Here is an 8,103-nt window from a genome sequence, read left to right as displayed (position 1 = left end):
GAGGGAAATCAAAAGGATATTTAGAAATGGAATGGAGTTGTCTTGAAACATTTGAAGAAACGGATGATAACACTCCGTTAAATTAATAGTTAATGTTTGGTCGATATTTGGTAATTTAAATACTATCATGGGAATATCTCAGTGTAATAAACATTTTTGAAAGTCAAAAAAGGAAGACCCACATCATTGTTGTGGGGAGCGCCACACACCGAGTTATTATAGCCACATTTTGTGCTGCTCCTGGCTTTGCTGCAGGTGAGCCATTGACAGTTTGAGGGTGGTGACATGCTCCAACGCTGCAATGGTCAAAGGAAGTGTTTAGGCTTTGCTTGTTTCTTGCTCCCTTCACCCTTAAATGTAGGGGCCATTCAGACTACATTTTACCCTGGTTCCCAAACCAGTTTAAAAGTTGGAAGTACACACTCGCGCTGATTATAACACAACTTGATCAGGGGCTTGCGCAAGAGATCCAGGGCAAATCCCCCCTAGCGTGGCTTTACTGAAAGTGGACTATTGACCCTTTCTTTTTGAAAACAACCGGCTCTTCCCTGCTGCCGGCAAATATGAACTCAGCCCCGGTCATGATCGGGTCAAGTTCAGGGGGTTGATTCCCCTGATTGAGGTCAAGGGTAGTAGGAACTTGTTTCTGGGGAGATTCGATATGGGGGAACCCGGATCTGCCCAGTTCTGTCCAGGGCAAATGAGGGAGAGGGAATGGGGCCTTTGTGAAGGTGGGGGAACTGGCCTTCCTGGTGCTGGCCCTCCAGGTGAGCGATGCATTGGGCAAGGAGTCCCTCTCCTCATCGCCTGCAGCCTCTGGTTCCCCTGGAGGCAGGGACTCTTCTCCAGCATCACCTGGAACAAGGAACCAGAACAATGGACAACAACAGACAAATAAGAGAAAACACAAGATTAGTATTAAACATATTGGAATTCTATGAAAAACACAACGAAAGAGAATTAGGCTTATTATTAGTAGATCTAGAAAAAGCATTTGACACAGTTTGTTGGGAGACACTTTTTGAAATTTTAGGGAAATTGGAATTAGGCACCAAGTGTATAGGATGGATTAGAGAAATATATAAAGACCAAAAAGCAAGAATTATGGTGAACGGCGAAAAATCCAATTTTATCAAAATTAACAGGGGTACACGACAGGGCTGTCCCCTCTCCCCGTTATTATTTATACTTACAATTGAAAGACTGATTAAAATGATCAAGAATAATGACCATATCCAAGGTTTAAAAATAAAAAAAACACGAATACAAAGTGTGGGCTTTCGCCGTTGACCTTGTAATTTTTTTAAATGACCCGTGTAAAAGCGCAATAGAATTAGTAAAAAAAGTTGAAGAATTTGGAGAAATAACAGGTTGTAAGCTAAATAAAGATAAACCCACGATATTAACTAAAAACATGTCTCCAGACAAAGAAAGGAAATTATCAGAAATGTTAAAGATTAAAATAGAAAAAAACACAAAATATTTAGGAATAACAATATCTAGCAATCTGAATGAGCTATTCGACATTAACTATAAAAAAACATGGAAAGAAATTAAATTGAAATTGGAGAAATGGAGAAAATAAAATTTATCATTCATCGGGAAAATAGCAGCAATAAAAATGATGGTTCTTCTGAAAATTTTATATCTATTCCAAACACTCCCAATCGTAATCAAAGACAATTTTTTCAAAATCTGACAAAGAGATTTAAGTAATTTTATTTGGCAAAAAAAGAGACCTAGAATTAGATTAAAAACAATGCAAGACTCAATAGAGAGAGGTGGATTAGGCCTACCAAATTTAAAATTATATTTTGAGGCATGCAGTTTAATGTGGATCAAAGAATGGATTTTGCTAAAAGATGAAGAACTATTAGAGATCGAGGGTGACAAAGTAATATTTGGATGGCATGCTTATTTGGGATACGATAAAATAAAAGCAAATAAAGATTTTAATTTACATTACATTAGAAGGTCACTACTCAAAACATGGAATAAATATAAATTTAGAATTATGGCAAAATGTCCTACTTGGCTTTCCCCCCAGGAAGCTATTCAAAAATCAGAAACGAGACAAAAAACAGAATGGCTAACATATTCAAAACTATTAAAAAAAGAGAAAAAGGAAAGTGTAGAATTCAAAACACAAAAGGAACTCTTTGAGGAAGGGATAGAATTAGATTGGTTTAGATACTGGCAGATAAGAGAAAGATTCAAAGTGGATTCCAAAATAGCAAATTTTGAGGCCGAATCTAATGAATTTGGGAAAATAATAGAAAAAGAAAACCCAAAATGGATATCAGAATTTTACAAATTATTGCTTAGTTGGCAGCAAGAAGAAGAAGTAATAAAAGAAAATATGATACAATGGGCAAAAAATATTGGTTATCCTCTAAATTTAGATAGATGGGAAGCGGTGTGGAAAAAGAGATTAAAATATTCGGCCTCACATAATTTGAGAGAAAGCTATTATAAAACCTATTTCCGGTGGTACTTAACGCCAGAAAAGATATCCAAGATTTATAAATCAACAAACAATTTATGCTGGAAATGCCAAAAAGAACCTGGAACTTTATATCATTGCCTCTGGTCATGTAAATTAGTTAAGAATTTCTGGAAAAAGGTATACGAGACGATAAACCTGACTCTACCAACAAAAATCAAATTTCTCCCTGAAACTTTCCTATTAAATATGTGGGAAGAGGATGTAGACAGAAGACATGGGAAGGTTTTGTATTATCTAATATCAATGGCGAGATTGGCTCTAACGCAAAAATGGAAAGGGAAAAAGTTTCCAAGCCAAAAAGACTGGCTAATGAAAGTTTATGATGCAATAGAAATGGATAAAATGACACAATTGCTCAGAAATCAATCTCTAGAGGAAGTAAATGAAGAATGGGCGAAAGTTTTGGAAAGTTTGAACAAGGAATGGGGAAAGATATCAACAATTAGCTTTTGTAAGTAATAGTAATAAATAAAATAGTAGAGTACACATATCATTTCTAGTAGATTATAAGAGTTGGAGAGTTAAGACGAAAGAAAAAATCTCGACGACCAAAAATAATAAAAGATATTAGATGGGTTTAAAATGAATTACGTATAGGATCAATAAATAGATAGCAGTAAGATCAAGAATAAGCGGAAAGGGAAGATTTAGAAATCATACCATCGCTGTGGATGGACCTTTGAAAGGAAAATAATAACGATATCATAAATCTGAAGTAAGTTCAAAAGGGTGGAAAACAAAAACAACTATACCCAATAGGATCAGAGAGAGAAGTCTGGTAAGAATGGGATGAGAGATGGTGGAAGAGTGGAAGAGGGAAGAGAATGAATGAATGAAGGTAAAGTAGGTGTTGGAAGGTGAGTGTATGTAGTAAAGATAGGAGAGAAGAGGAGTGGTGAAGGTAATTAGACGGGAGGAAGAGAAGAAGGGATCTAAGGAGAGGATGGAAGAAGTAGAAGGTAACAGTAGGAAGGAGTTCAACTAAAACAGAAGGAACAAGGAGGGATGTAACGGAAGACAAGAGGTAAAGGGGAAACAAAAACACTAAAGAAAGAAGATAAGATACAACATCTAAACTTTATGGGAATAGAGAAAGACTCACTTCTCCAACACGTAAATATATATATGTATATATATCTGTACATGTATATCTCCCCCCTTGGGTTACGTAATCCTTTCTAGATCTCTGCTCTGTCCAATTTCCTCTTGATGTACAACTCGATATAAGGACTAGTGAGTCTGTACCGAGATACATTTGTTATTGTTGTTGTGTGTTTTTAATTTTCAATAAAAAATTTAATAATAATAAAAAATAGAATCCTATTGTACAGACAATCGCAGAGGAATAAGCACAACATTAAATCCAATAACAATAGTAAATGCAACATTGAAATGCCTATAGATCTATATTCTTGCATTTCCTCATGGTTTGTTGTTAACTTTCTGAAAGCTTAATTTTTAAAAATTTCTTCAAATATCCTTTATTTATGAGAAATTACAATCATTGATATCTACAGATCCTTTTCAAAAACAGATAATAAAACATACCCATCCTAAATTACTTCTGATATATACATTATGTACATCTTTGAATACTACTATATTATCTAATTCTACCTATCTCTTCCTAAGGCTAATTACCATTATCCTCCATTACCTCCTAAACTACATCCACTAGCTCCCATCTTTTTTCTTTTATGACTTTCCATAGAATCCTTTTCCTATTAATATGGAATCCTAAACTTCCTTTAATTACCCCTTTAGAGTGTTACCCCCCAGAACTAATTTCTCCTTCATATACTGTTCGCTTATACTTCAAGCCCCGTCTGTATTGTAACCGCTTTTTCTCTCTGTAAGTATTCCTTCCGAGGTTTCCATACTTGGTAAAATTTATTCAAGGTGCCTTTCCTGAGTAGTGTAGTCAGTTTGTCCATCTCTAAATAATCCATGACTTTCAGTCTCCATTCATCTATCCTCGGACTTTCCTCCACTTTCCAATATTTGCCGAATGATACTCTTGCCGCCACGATCAGAAAGAAAAGCAATTTTTCATTTTCTTTATTCAAATCTAAAGTATCTGTCAAGTTTAAGAGATACAGCTTTTTCTCTAATCTTAATTATTTTTCCAATCTCTTTATGTATCTTCCTCCAATATTTTTCTGAATTACTACAGCCCCACCAACAGTGTAAGTATGTTCCTACTTTTGTTTTGCATTTCCAACACATTTTTGATATTTTATATGGTTTTAAATACCACCTATACATTGTTTTGTATACATTTTCTTTTAACATTACACGTTGTGTATATTTAATTTTTGTCTGCCACAAATTTTCCCAATGTTCCAATTGAATCTGTTCCTTCAAATCTTGTGCCCCCTTCATCATAAATTCCTTGACTGTTTCTTGTTCTAATTCATACTTTCTAATTAAATTGTATAATCTGTAAATTTGTTTTGTGGGGTCTTCTATTATTTTTTCTGATTCTCTCTCGACCGAACCAATTCCACCTTAATATCCGTTAGAAATCTCTCCCTCAACTGTCTGTAGGTGAACCAGTTGCATGAGAAGCCTTCTTCAATCAACTCTTCCTGAGTTTTCATAACTCTCTCCCATTCTTGAAGTTTAGAGATATCCTTATATGCCACCCAGGGATTTTTTTCCAATTCCTCTCTCTTAAATAGTGCCTCATTAGACGAGGTCCAAAGTGGTAATTGGGGACACCATCTATTCCTGTATGTACAGTCGGCCCTTCTTATACACGGATTTTTTATACACTGATTCAAGCATACACGGTTTGAAAATGTTCCAAAAAAGTATAAAGTTACCTTGATTTTCCATTTTTTATAAGGGACACCATTTTGCTATGTCATTATATGTAATGGGACTTGAGCATACACGGATTTTGTTATACACGGGGGATCTTGGAACCAAACCCCAGCGTATAAGAAGGGTCCACTGTATTCCAAATTCTTAAAAGGATTCTCCTGATTATGTGATTATTAAAATTTGCGTCTATCTTAATTTTGTTGTAGAATAAGTATCCGTAAATCCCAAATTTTAAATCCATTTTTTCCAAATGTATTATTCTTTCATTTTGAAGTTTAACCCAGTCCAATTCCCAATCCAACACACAGGCATGGTAATACCATTTTAAATTCAGGAGGGCAAGACCCCCTCTAACCACTGAGTCTTGTAGTACTTTTGTTTTTATTCTTGCTTTTTTCCTATCCCAAATAAATTTAGAAATTTCTTTTTCCCATTTCTTAAAAGTCAAGTCATTGCCAATTATTGGGAGAGTTTGAAATAAAAATAAAAATTTGGGAAGCACCGCCATCTTAATTATTGCTATCTTACCCATCCACGAAATATGTAATTTAGCCCATTTTTCCAAATCTAATTTGATACCTTTCCACATCGTTTCATAGTTGTTCTTAAATAATTCTATATTTTTGATATTAATATTACCCCTAAATATTTTACTGATTTAACTATATTGAAACTTGATTTTTCTTGTAGGGACTTCCTTTCTTCTTTATTCAGATTCATCGTCAAAATGCTTGTTTTTTCTATATTTACATGATAACCTGCTACTTTTCCAAATTTCTTTAATATTTTTAAAATATGTTCAATGCTCTCTTCTGAATTTGAAATAGTCAGGACCAAATCGTCTGCATACGCACCTAATTTATACTCTTCCCCCTTCAGTTTAAATCCTTCAATTGATTAATCTTCTCTTATTTTGTTTAACAGTACCTCCAGGAAAATTATAAATAGCAGTGGAAAGGTTAATAAATTGTTATTATTACATTTTTGAGACTCCATTATAAACATTTTCCCCGATTTGACTTCTATCCAGTCAGTTCCACCTGTTATGGTTGAATCTCATTTCATCTAGAAATAGTATAATGTGTAATATCTTCCCTATGCACAAGTTGAGAGGTTCACGTATCAAAGAGAAGCTCTTCAATGGGTCCATTTTGAGTCTGGCTAAAAGAAAAAATCAAACCAGGAGTACTTTTTTGGGCTATGTGGCCATGTCCTAGAAGAGTTTATTCCTGACGTTTCGCTGATATCTGTGGCTGCCATCTTTAGAGAATGCTGACCTGGAAGAGAATGGGTACACACACACACACACACACACACACACACACTGTGTGATCCTGGGTAAGGGGAAGTGATTCCCGTGTTAATCTGTGTATTGTTCTGTTGTTGATGGCCTGGCCTCAGGGTTGGGGGATATTACCATCATAGTTTTCAGCTCTTCAGGTTCCAGGAAGGGGTGCAGTTAGCGTATCAGCTGAAGCTAATAACAGACATTCCTGGCCATCGTATCTATCTGAGCCAACGTCTGGAACGATGGATCCAGGAGCACCCCCAAACTGCAAACACAGTCCTTTAGGGGAAGTGTGACCCCGTCCACAGATGGATTGCAGGTGACAAACGTCCATATCTGGATTAGGATCTCCAACAGCGAGCAGCTCCGTCTCATCTGGATTCAGCTTCATTCTGTTTTTCCTCATCTAGACCATTACTTTCTCAAGACATTCATTCAGAGGGTAGATGCCTTCCTTAGTTGACACTGAGGTCTGGGGCATGAAGAGGTATAGTTGGGTGTCATCAGCGTACTGATAGCACTCCATGCCTCCAGATGATCTCTTCCAGCAGTTTCATGTTTATGTTAAACAGCATTTGGGACAAGATGGCACCCTGGAGAACACCAGATTTCATCTCCCTCTTAGAGGACCAACTGTCCCCAAGCATCACCATCTGGAATCTACTCAAGAGATAGGACCAGAACCACTGCGATGCAGTGCCCCGATCCCCAATTCCCTCAGGCGTTCCAGAAGGATACCATGATTGATGGTACTGAAAGCCACTGAGAGGTCCAAAAACACCAGCAGTCACACTTCTCCGTTAGTATTCAAGCGGAGATCATCTACTAAGGTGACCATAGCAGTCTCGACCCTGTATCCGGTCCTGAAGCCAGTTTAAAATGGGTCTAGACAATCTGCTTCATCCAAGACCACTTGGAGTTGAAGAGCAACTGCCCTCTCAATCACCTTGTTTAGAAATGAAAGATGGGAGACCGGTCTGTAATTGTTCATGTCCAAGGGATCTAGGGAGGGTTTTTTCAGAAGTGGCCGTGCCTCCGCTTCTTTTAAGCAAGATGGAAAATAGCCCTCCCTGAACAGACAGGCCAAAATAAAGCTGCTTCGGAACACTTTGGAGGTATGCTGTTTAAATGCTGCATGCGTCCTAAGATACCAGAAGCCACACCAAAGGCATGCTCCAGTCCTAAGGACTGGAGGGTAGCTTTGGTGCAGCTTCTGGCCTCTTAAGATACATGTGTCATTTAAAAAGCATATTCAGTGAGTCACTGGACACCTCATTCATAGCCTCTCCAATAACGCCAGCGTCCAATTCAGCTCTTATCTGAGAGATGTTATCTGTGAAATGGTCATTTAAAGCATCACAGTGAGGGGTGGAAGGCTCTAATATTGAGTTCATGGGGGAAGATGCCCGAGTCATGTCCCAGATTCCCTCCCCCCTTTAACCGTCCCTCTATGCTTCTCTTCCCTTGGCACTTTCACTCCTTC

This window comes from Sceloporus occidentalis, unplaced genomic scaffold (genome assembly GCF_023333645.1).
Source record: "Sceloporus occidentalis isolate IW3139 unplaced genomic scaffold, rSceOcc1.0.p SCAF_21, whole genome shotgun sequence".
Classification (NCBI taxonomy): domain Eukaryota; kingdom Metazoa; phylum Chordata; class Lepidosauria; order Squamata; family Phrynosomatidae; genus Sceloporus; species Sceloporus occidentalis.
The sequence above is the reverse complement of the archived record's forward strand: the minus strand, read 5'-3'. Positions refer to the sequence as shown.